At 60.8% G+C, this 10,748-nt stretch overlaps 1 long non-coding RNA gene across 1 annotated transcript in view; it reads right to left on the bottom strand.

Moving 5' to 3' along the window:
* LOC113633177 (uncharacterized) overlaps positions 1–10,748 on the bottom strand; it is a 39,661-nt gene that overhangs the window by 6,748 nt on the left and 22,165 nt on the right. The window contains exons 3-5 of the long non-coding RNA XR_003438095.1: positions 4,279–4,418; positions 1,795–1,914; positions 1,030–1,121 (exon numbers count right to left, since the gene is read on the bottom strand). This is a non-coding gene — a long non-coding RNA (uncharacterized LOC113633177). The remainder of the gene's footprint in view (positions 1–1,029; positions 1,122–1,794; positions 1,915–4,278; positions 4,419–10,748) is intronic.

Here is a 10,748-nt window from a genome sequence, read left to right as displayed (position 1 = left end):
GGAGGGAGGGAGGGAAGGAAGGAGGGAGGGAGGGAAGGAGGGAGGGAGGGAGGGAGGGAGGGAACGAGGGAGGGAGGGAGGGAAGGAGCGAGGGAGGGAGGGAGGGAGGGAGGGAGGGAAGGAGGGAGGGAAGGAGGGAGGGAGGGAAGGAGGGAGGGAGGCCAGGAAGGCAGGAGGGCATAAGGGTCTCTGCTCTCCCTCCTTGCCCTCCTCGGCTTCCCTGACAGCTGAGGCCCCCGCTGCTCACCTGTAAAATGGAACAATGCCCCCACCCAGGGCTGCAGGTCTCAGGGCCCCTGGCAGCGTCAAGCTGCAGCCTTTAGCTTTCATGGGCCTTTGGGGACATGTGCGTTTCTCCAGCAGAATCCTGTCCTGCAGCTCCAGCAGCTGCATCCAGGCTGCTGATCGTGGACCAGGGAGGGATATTGGGAAAGACTCCAAGGAGCCCCCAGCCCTGCCTCTGAGGTACAGGGCTGTTCACACATTCCACCCCCAGACCGTTACAGCCACTGTCAGAAACACTGAGCCTCTTTAATAGAGCTCAGCGGTCCCTGGAGGCTTCATTTTGGCCCCAGGACTAAGGAGGCAGTCAGTGTTCCCATTTCACAGATGGAGAAGTGGAGGTCCCTGGGGCTGGCTCCTGAGAGCCCCCAGCAATGACTCTGCATAAGGTTCCCATCTCCCAGCCACCGTTCCATTCCCAGACATATTTGCGAAGGCAAAATCATGTTTTCAAAACTTAGTTTGAAATTTAAAATTTAATTGTAAAATGGAAACCGTAATGTTCAGCTTTGCCTCCCTCATCCTGACCACCTGCCCAGGGCCAGGCTCTGCTGGGGGCAGAGTCCCTGAGGGTGGCTGATCTCTGGCCAGCCGCTGTGGAAACCTTCTCGGGGCCTGTGGGCTGGAGATCCTGTCTTTCCCGGCACAGGCGCTCCAGTATTCCGAATTTTCAGCCCAACCCCCGCCCCAGTTGAATAGATGAGGTAAGTGAGGCCCTGGCAGGGGGTGATTTGCCCAAGGACGTACCGGGGACTCCCACCAGCAGGTGAGATACACAAGACGCTTTACTGACGAGAAAAGTTGAACCAAGCCAGGAAAGAAGACGTAAGGTTCTCCAGCTATGAACAGAAGGAAGGTGGAGGTCCAGGCGGCAGGAACCTCCCAGGCCTGGTTAAGAATCAGAGTGGCTCAGAGCAGGGAGCGGGCAGGGCCTGAGGGAAGCTGAGGCAGGCTGCCGAGCGCCACTCCCGCCGGTGGAGCCGGGACCTCATCAGGAGGGCGCTGGGGGGGCCCTGGAAGGTGGTAAGCTGGTAGTGACCCAGACAGAGATAAACGGGGGTCTGTCCTCCCCAGGGTGCCACCCTTTCCACCCAGCGCCGTCAAGGAGAGAGGGTCTGGAATCCTCACCAAAGTGTCCCCCATGACGCCTGAAATTCCTCCACCAGAGGCTCATGAGGGAGTGAACTGTGGGGCAGGAGGACCCTCCTGGCTTCGCAACCAGAAGGAAGGACCTCCATCCCTCCCGCCACCAACACCTGTGTGCCCCCCCCCACCACACACACACACACACACACACACACACACACACCAGCTTTGCCAACGTCTGGGGCTCTCTGCCTGCACCGGCGGGCTCGGTGTAAGATAACTGAGCACTTGTAACAGTTTTCCTCCTCGAGCATCCCAATTAGACACCACTCGACGTTCCTCCTCCCTTCAAGACAGTCTTGCCGCCCCCCCGCAACCCCGGAGGCAGGGCAGGTGCGCGGCCACCCTCCCGCCAAGCCCACTCACGCTCCTCTGCCGCCTGTCCCGAGGCCGGCGAGCAAGCGGAGGCCGGATCCGGACCATCGCTGAGCCTCGGTTCCTTCCTCCACGAAGCCGGCAGGAGAGCGGCCCGCGCCTCGTCAGGACCTCACGAGGAGCCAGGAAAGGAATATTAACGAAGCACTCAGCGCGGGCAGCCTGGGCCACAGGCCGCCCTCCCACGAGGGACGCTGGTCGGGGTGGGCCCAGGGGCTGAGGCCGCAAGGCAAGGGACCGGGTCTCCCTGAGCTTCCTGCCAGCATCTAAGGCCAAGATGCTGCGGGGCTTCCCGTTCTCGCCCTAACTGGGGGAATCAAATTCTAAGATTCCTGAGGCTTCTAATTCCTGATGACTGGGAGTCCACGCAACCCCCACGCTCCGCTCTCCTTGCTGGCTGGAGCCCGTGAGGCTCACCTAGACACAGGCAGAAGCCACTCCTCAGCCTCCCTGCCGGCCCCTTTCCAGCCACGTACAGCCAGACGGGTCCCAGGAAACCTGAGCTGGATCGCGTCCCCCGTGCTCTGAGCTGGCCCGCAACTGTCCTGTGCGTAACAGGAAGCCAGACCCCTGGGTCCCCTCAGTCCTCCCTGTGCCCCCTCCCACCTCTCTCTCTCCCTCTCACTGGCTTCCTTGTTTCCGTCCCCACCTCAGGACCTTTGTACTTGCTGTTGCCGCTGCCTGTAGCACTCTCCCCCTAGCTCTCCACTCACCAGGCTCCGCACCACCCCGGCCTCAGCTCCAAGGTGTCCTCCTCAAGAGCCTCCCCGCAAGTCCTCAGACCACAGAAGCCACCCGCCTTTGTGTCACGTGAAACCTGTCCCATTTGTTCCTTCACATGTTCATTTTTCATCCCCCGGGCCCAGAGTATTGGTCTCTTTCACCGCTGTGCTCAGGGCCTGGCATACAGTGGGTGCTCAATAAATACGTGTTGGTGAATGAATGAATTCTGTAATTAGGGGAGCCTAAGTCTCGCCCTCGCACGCAGGGCGTGATAGAACTTTGTTGGTTGTTAGCTCAGTGGGCGTTTGTTGACTGACTGCCTGACCTGGCACAGCTGCTCCTGGATAAAAGGCACTTCACATATACTGGGGGGGAGAAAGCAGAGGACAGCGCACAACTCCTACTTGGCAAAGGGACAGAGGGGACTGTGCTGAGTGGCTGGCCCCACGACCCACACCTCTCCACCTGCCATCACCACCTGCTCTGTGGGTCCAGCCACCAGCTCACGGCTGCCAGGCTCTCCCTTGCCTTTGCTCTCCACAGCCCTGTACAGGCCGACTGGTCCTTGACCAGAGGTGGGGGCCTCTGAGGCCTGCAGGGGTTGGTGTGAGGAGCCAGGAGCTCTGCCAGGAAGTGCAGGCCCTAAGGCTGGAGTGAGGGTTGGGATGGGGCTAATGGCCAAGCAACTGCGACCCTGGTGGCCGCTGCTTCTGCAGGGGCTGTTAACAGTGTTAATGGGGCTGAGATGCCCCCTCCAGAAGCAGGCCTTCTCCTCCCGCGCTGTTAAGTGGATAAGTGGCAGGGAGGGAAGGAAAGAGCAAGCCCCCCCGCTCCACTACCCTGGTACTCAGGCAGCCTAGGGAGTCTAGAAACCAGCTTAAAATGTGGGGAGATGACACCGCGCTCTTCCCCCTCATTTCAAGTGAGAAAACCGAGGCCCGGCGCACCAACCTGTTTCCATTCGTCCCCTCCCCTCCAGCCCCTGTGATCATGGCTCACCCCTCCTCTCTGGGCTGCAGGAGCCCAGCCACAGACCCTCAGGAACAGCGTCCAACCCAGGCCAGGGGGGACATCTGAGGACAACCTACCCGTTGGGCACAGTAGCTGCAGTGCCCCGGGCCCACAGCTTCTAGGATGAACGGTGCGAGCAGTGAGAGAGGAGAAGAGGCAACTTGGCAGGGCCTTGAAGCCCAGCGAAGCTTGAAGGGTGGCTTGGATCTGTCGGCAGTAGGAGGTGAAGAGAGGGGTTTGTGCTGGGAAGGTTGGGGTCGGATGCTGGAAAAATCTCTAGAGACAAGAGAGGAATGTAGAGACTGACACAGTAAATGATGGAGAGATAAAACAGATGGACATGTGAACAGACGGATGAGCGAACAGATAGGTGAGGGTATGTAAGGGAAGGATGGACAACTGGATGGGGTGAGCAGGTGGGTCAAGAGGGAGGCACGGATGAACAGGTGAGTAGACAATGAACAGATTAAAATTCATCTTTCTACCAATTCAGTCATAGAAGCTAATTTTCATTGTTTTTCACGGAGGACGCGGGGCTCACGAAGGCAAAAGTGCCCAGGGTGCTTAAAAGTCATAATGGGGCCCCAGAGGAAGGCCTGATGACTCACTGGGGGCCCTGTTTTCTTCCCCACCTCCCTCCAGCCTGGCTCAGCCTTCAGGTCTCCATTTCCCCACCTCCAGGGCCATGTTCAGGTGGTTTCTTCTGCAGGGGACACCCTTTCCGGAACCTGCACCACTCACCCTCTCCTCCTCCAGGAAGTCCTTCAGGGCTGGCTCAGCACCTCATCTGGGCTCCCACAAGACCCTTGGTCTTGTGTTTGAAACAGTCTCCACCCAGACGTGAGCCCTGGGCGCCGGGATCTCTCCTCAGGGACGGAGGCCTAAGGACAGGAAATAGCCCCTGTTACCCCAGCATTTCCCAGACACGGGTCACGTGCCCAGCTGCCATGCAAAGAGGAGGTTAGCGGACAAGTGTGGCCCAGGGAGGCCACGAGGCAGCCACTGGCCACATCCAGTGAAGCGATGGTGGCAGGAGGAGCTTTAGAACTTAGCAGGTGGAACGGCAGGGTTTACTGAGGGGCGGGGTACGGGGCGAGGGGAAGCAAGCCGGTGAAATCCCACCTCAGGGCTTTTGCACCTGCTGTTCCCACTGCCAGGAATGCTCTTCGCCAAACGGGTTCTCCTTCAGTCATTCACCTGTTAGTCTTTGCTCGGCTGTGACCTGCTCAGGGAGGCCTTCCCAGACTCCGCCCCAGCAGTACGGGCCCCTCTCTCCTGCCGTTTTCTTCTCAAGGCACTGTCTCCCCCTGGTATTTATTAATCCCCAGCTTGAATGTCAACTCCACGAAGGTGGGGCTGTTGTTCTGTCACCACTTGGTCCCTAGCCCCTTGCACAGGGACTGGCACACCATAGGGGCCCAGCAAGTGTCACAGACAGGGAAGACTGACGGGGAATGGGCTTGGCGGGCACAAGTCAGTGAGCACAGAACTGACAGTCATTCATTCATCCAATTCCTTCATTCGACAGCATTTATCCAGCGCCCACCATGTGTCAGGCACTGCTCTGGGCACGGAGGGCTGAGCACATCAGACAACGTCCCTGGCGTCCTGGAAGCAACACTCCCCAGGGAAGCAAGACATAAACATGCCAGTGTGGCCATGAAAAACAGGACGGCTCAGGCGTGCTCAGGGCCGGGAAGGAGAGAAGCGGAACACGGGGTGCTGCTGGCTGACGCCCCAGGCCTGGCACACCGGGGTTGGTGCACAGGGGACCCCGCCTGTCCTCTGCCTGGACCTCACTGGGGGAGCGTTCCCGACGTTCCCTCAGACATGTGGGAATGTGGTGCGCCCACGGCTGGTGTGCAGTAACTGCTCCGGCCGCCCTGGGAGCCTGGGGGACCCCGCTGGGAGAAGCCCGTGGGCCCCAGCAATGCAGACAGCTCCGTGGCTCCTGCCCGCTCACGGCGTCTCCAAGTGGCAGGCGGGAAGCTGGGCAGCAGGGGCACTCACATTTGTCTCTTTGCTCCTTCCGGCCCCTCAACCCCAGGCTGGGAGGGCCGGGTGCCCTGCTCTGGCGGTGGCTCAGGCGCATCCCCGAGATCTCCGGGGCTGTTGTGAGGACCGACCAAGGTTCAGGCAGCCATGTGGCCTCGACACCATGGGCACAGAGTAAGAACAGATTATATGTGCTCTCTCCCCTCCCTGCCAGTGCCATGCTGTGTGACCTTGGGTGGATTTCCTCCCTCTCTGAGCCTGGAGCTAGTTGGTCCTTAGAGGGAGCTCAGCCAGGATCCCTGAGGTTCTGGGATTTCACCAGTTGTGGTGAGCAGATGGGGGGGGACGTTCTGCGGCCCCCAGCAGTGCCCCAGATCTGTCCCTCTCCACGGCCTCAGTGGCCAGCCGGCACAGGGCTGGCACAGAGGAGAACTTCGGGGGCGTTTATGGAACGAATGAGGGAGCCGGCACTGGAGCTGGGCCCTCCCAGAGGGAGCTTGCTGGGCACAGAGCTGGGAAAAGCGGTGACGGCTGGGGCCAGCACCAGCTTCGTCTCTCGCTCCTGACGGCCTGTGTGATCTGCAGCTGTGTACAGCACCTGAGGGCCTCCAGTTCCCCCGCCGCATGGGAGGAGCAAGTCCCATCTGCCTCGGGGGCTGCGCGGGGGATACGAGGGCCCTGGTCCTTGGCTGCACTAGTGGTGGCCTCACGCCTCTCTGAGCCTCAGTTTACCCAGGTGCTAGGCGGGAGTGGACCCACACTTCTGGCCTGTCACCTCGAGCCAGGATGAGTGCCCCCACCCCAGGCAGGGAGAGGGGCCGGGATGACGGGGGAGGCGAGGCCGAACCCAAGCCCAAAATAGCCTGAGGTGGCAGGATGATGGAGGTGGCGGGGCTGGGCGGCTTGGCGGTGACGGATGGCTCTGCATCGGCGTGAATAAAACATCTGCCTTCCACCGCCCTGGGCCCAGTGTCCGGGCCTCGTAGGCTAGGCGCGCCCCGCCCGCTCTTCCTGGGTCCTCCCTTCTCCCTCTCCTGCTTGACTCGCCAGTGCCCAGAGGACACGCGGACACGCCGAGGCTCTCACAGGCCTGTCCTTGTCCCCTGCTGCCCAGCTGACAGCCTCACTGCCCCCTAAACCCACCCTCCCATTCACACCTCCCTGCCTTGCCCGCAGTGATTCACCTGTCGGGAGGCCCGGCCTCGTCCTCACCTGGGGCAATAACCCCCCATCTCAAGGGCCCATGAAGTGAGTCTTTCAGGAAGATCTGCCCACCCCTGACACGGAGGGCCACCCCGTGTGATGGCTAGCTGCCTGCTCGCCCAGGGGTCCCTCCCTCCAGCCCCTTCCACTCTGCCAGCTCTAAGAGGTGCAAGTCAAGTGCAGGCTAGTCGGAGGTGCACTTTCACCGGCGGATTTCCAAAGACCTCAGCAGGGCACAGAGAAGTGGGCAGCACACTCCTCGCTGGCCTAACAGCCACCGCTCCCAGAGGGCCATTCAGGCAAGCTCACCAGAAACCACCGACCCACTGAAGACTTTAGCTCATGAACTTCCTTGCCCATGTGTGAAACACCTGAGCAAAGATGCTTCCCGCAGCCTGTTTGCAAGAACAAAACGTTGCACAGCCAGGATGCCCAGTGCAGGGCACTGATGGGACACACACTGGTGCCCTCGGACACAGAAGGTTACAGAGCCGATCGCTCAGGACAAGAGACACTTCCAAAGGTAACAAGTGAAAAAACTGTAAGGTGTTGAACAGCGTTCACACATGCTGTTTTTCTGTTCAAAATAAGAACCACAAAAAAGATTTTGTATCAGTGCTGTGTGCGTATGGGAGCCTCCGGAAGTACACACAAGAAACCCAGTGGTTGCCTCTAGAAGGGAGAAGTGCGGGGCTGGAGGAGGCATCCACGCTGCTCCCTCAGACTCCGTCCCCATGTGTCCGTTACAAACTCAATGTAAAAACTGAGTAAACGGAAACCTGCTGACCCACTGACACAGGGATTTTACAACGGTGCACAAACCCTCTAGAAATAATTAAGACACGAAGTTGTAACCTCAGGGTTTGTTTTAATGGCTAAGAGGTGGAAAGGGCCCGACGTCCGGCAGCAGGGGACAGTGTCTGGCATGTGTGCGGCAGGGCTGTGGCAGCCTTGACCACCATCCACACAGGACCCAACGGCGTAAACGGCGCCCCGCACAGCCGGTAAGCGGGAAGGCAGACTGCAGGTATCACAGAAGGAGAGTAAGATGTGCTCAGGTGCAGAGAGAAGTGTCTGGAGGGCAAGCTTAGCCCTGGGCCCGCATCGTTGGTATCTTCTTGTTTTCTCTGTGTCTTTGAGAATGTGTACGGCTGGTGGGGGTAAAAGGACCTCCCCCGGCGAGTGGCGTGGACGCATATACACGCCCAAATGTAAAACAGAGAGCTGGTGGGAAGCAGCCGCACAGCGCAGGGAGCGCGGCTCGGGGGTCTGTGACCACCTAGAGGGGTGGGGTAGGGACGGTGGGAGGGAGGCGCAGGAGGGCGGGGATATGAGGATGTATGCATACGCAGAGCTGATTCCCTTTGTTATACAGTGGAAACTAACAGAACAAGTAAAGCAATTATACTCCAATAAAGACGTTTCAAAAAAAGGCCCTACCCCAGGCTCACTGCCCCCCAGGCTGAGCCGGGCCCCCACGGCACCCCCGAGCTTACCCTAGCACAGCCTGGGCTTCGTGGGCAGGGGGCATCAAACAGCATTGCATGCTGTGCTGTGCGTGACCCCACAGACAGGTCCCTCCTGCGGGCTCCTCCAGGACAAGGCCACACCTGACCGTCACTGTCCCTACCACGGGGCTGGGCACGAGGGAAGCACCCAGCTCGGGCCCCACTACTGGCCCACCCTGCAGGCTGCCGTCCCTGAAGCCGGCCGCTCCACTCACATGAGCGGCCTCCACTCTGGGCTCAGAGACAGGCCCCCCCGCTGTCCCCACACAACCAAATCGGCCTCACAGAAACACACTCCCACCGCTCCTCCCAGTCTCACAACCACACGGAGAAATTGGTGGGGGGACAGACGGGGGCTGCGAGGAGCTTTGAAAGGCTAGTCACCCACCCACGCCACACTGCACCCCTCCTTCCACAGACGGGGTCCTGCCGGCGCCCTCTGAGGACCCGGTCCCGCAGAGGTGGCGGACTCACAGCCTCTGGGGTCCCACCTGCCAGGTGACCCCAAGCAGAATGGGCACGTTCAATTTGAGTGCTTGGGACCCACTTGGCCCCCGAGTTCCGAGCTTCTGGGGAAAGAGGAGGAGAGGAAAGGAGTGAGAGGCTGGGAGGGGCTGGAGGCAGAGCACAGCAAGGGCAGGTGCTGTGTGACCCCAGGCAAGTGGCTCAGCCTCTCTGGGCAGCCTTGTCAGAGTGTGTAACAGGACCCTATGAGCTCAGGGGCCAGGCCCTTCAAGGTTCCTGGAGCTGCTGGGGTGAGAAGTTCCTGCCAGTGAGGGCTGGCCTCAGCTACAAGCCCTGGGACGCAGAGTTGAGGCCACAGAACAGACCCTCGGAGCCCCACACACCTGGCCCTAAAAATGGGCGGGGCTCAGGGAGTAAGTTAGGCCTGAGGGCTGCGAGTCTCCGAGTCCGTCAGGAGTGCAGAGGGGTCCCGGGTCCAGGGCCCACAGCCCCGCACGCCTGCTTCCGAGAGGGCAGGAGAACGAGGTCGAGGCAGGGTTGCTGGCTGGGCCAGTCTTCTTGCCCAGAGACTGGAGGGCCGGGGTCTCCCTCGCAGCCGCCCGAGCTGCTGTGCGGGCAGCGCCCAGCCCTGGACACTGGACCTCAGGGGGTGTCTGCTGCGGCTGCAGGCTGTACCCTGCACGCATGAGGCGCCACTGAGGGGCCTCCGGGGGCCGCGCTCAGGGCAGGGGGAGGGGGCTGGCTCCTCATGACGCCCTTGAGCCTGCCTGCTGAACTTGCCCTGGTCCCGCCCCCTCCAGGAGAGACCGGAAGTGACACCCCCAGGTGTGACATCATCAGAGGTCTGGCAGCTGGTGTCTGCAGTCCTGACCCCCTCACTGGTGGCCTTGAGACAGTGCGTGTCCTCCACAAAGCTGGCTCTCTCCTCTCTGAGGGAGGGTCACCCCTGGAACGCCAGGACCGTCGAGGTGAGCCATGGGTGCATCAGGCCCCTCTCTGCCCCACTACCACCTGGAGCCCTCGTTCTCACCTGTCCCTGCAACGGGGCCGCGTCGTGGGCAACTTCCTCAACCGTGCCCACCTCAGGGCCTTTGCACTCGCCCTCCCCTTCCTGGAAAGCTCTTCCTCCAGACCTCTCACCATGTTCAGGTGTCCACTCAGGTGGTACCTCCTCTGAGAGGGCTTCCTTCCCTGTGTTACTCGCCTTCCCGTTTCCCAGTGTTATTCCCACGGTGCTCGCCTCTGCCTGGCATTTCACTATGTTTCCCCAGTGAGAACGTCAGCTCAGGGCTACCGAGCACGGGGCGGACAACGCCGGCCCGAATCCTGAGCTGCTCACCAGGCCCATCCCCACCCCTCACCCTTAGTGGGTAACCCCACTGGAGGCCTCAGTTTCCCCACCTGCACAGTGAGGGGAGTGGTAAATACAGCCCCTCGGGGGCACTCAGGGGCTCCCTTGGCCAGGCCAGGGGGACAGACTCATTGGTCAGCTCGATGTTTATCAAGTGTCCACGGCTGATCAGAGGGTCGGGGGAGCTGCAAACTGCATGGGGTCTGGGATCTGGAAGAAGGAACGTCACCGCCACGGTCCCAACCACACTGGCACCGCAGGCAGGGGGCTGCGCCCGTGCCGGCGGGTCTCCTTCCCTGCCACCTTGAGGCTTCAGGGAGGCCAGGTGAGCTTGGGCAGCGCCTCTCTTTGGAGGAGGAAGGGGATGCAGAGACCCGTCCCACACGCGCATCCCGGGAGCCTGTCCGGAGTGTCACTCACACCCTGGTCACTGAGCAGCCAGGGCCCTGTCCCTGGTGCGTGTTGATGTTTCTTGGCTGCCTCTGACTGATGATGAAAAACCCATGCGAGGCTGGCATTCCGCTGCAGAATCTGCCCGAGGTTTGTTCTCACAGGAGGTGTCACGTCCTGCCCTGGATTTTCGAGGAAAGTCGATGCCCCAAGAAGATGGGTCGTGAGTGCCCTGCAGCTTGGCTTTCTCCAGGGTAAGGCCGCCCCAGGACACACAGTGACAGTGGGAGAGCCAGGAC

Source organism: Aethalodelphis obliquidens, unplaced genomic scaffold (assembly GCF_003676395.1).
Source record: "Aethalodelphis obliquidens isolate GAN/ISIS:26980383/991018 unplaced genomic scaffold, ASM367639v1 scaffold38, whole genome shotgun sequence".
NCBI lineage: Eukaryota > Metazoa > Chordata > Mammalia > Artiodactyla > Delphinidae > Aethalodelphis > Aethalodelphis obliquidens.
The sequence above is the reverse complement of the archived record's forward strand: the minus strand, read 5'-3'. Positions and strand labels throughout refer to the sequence as shown.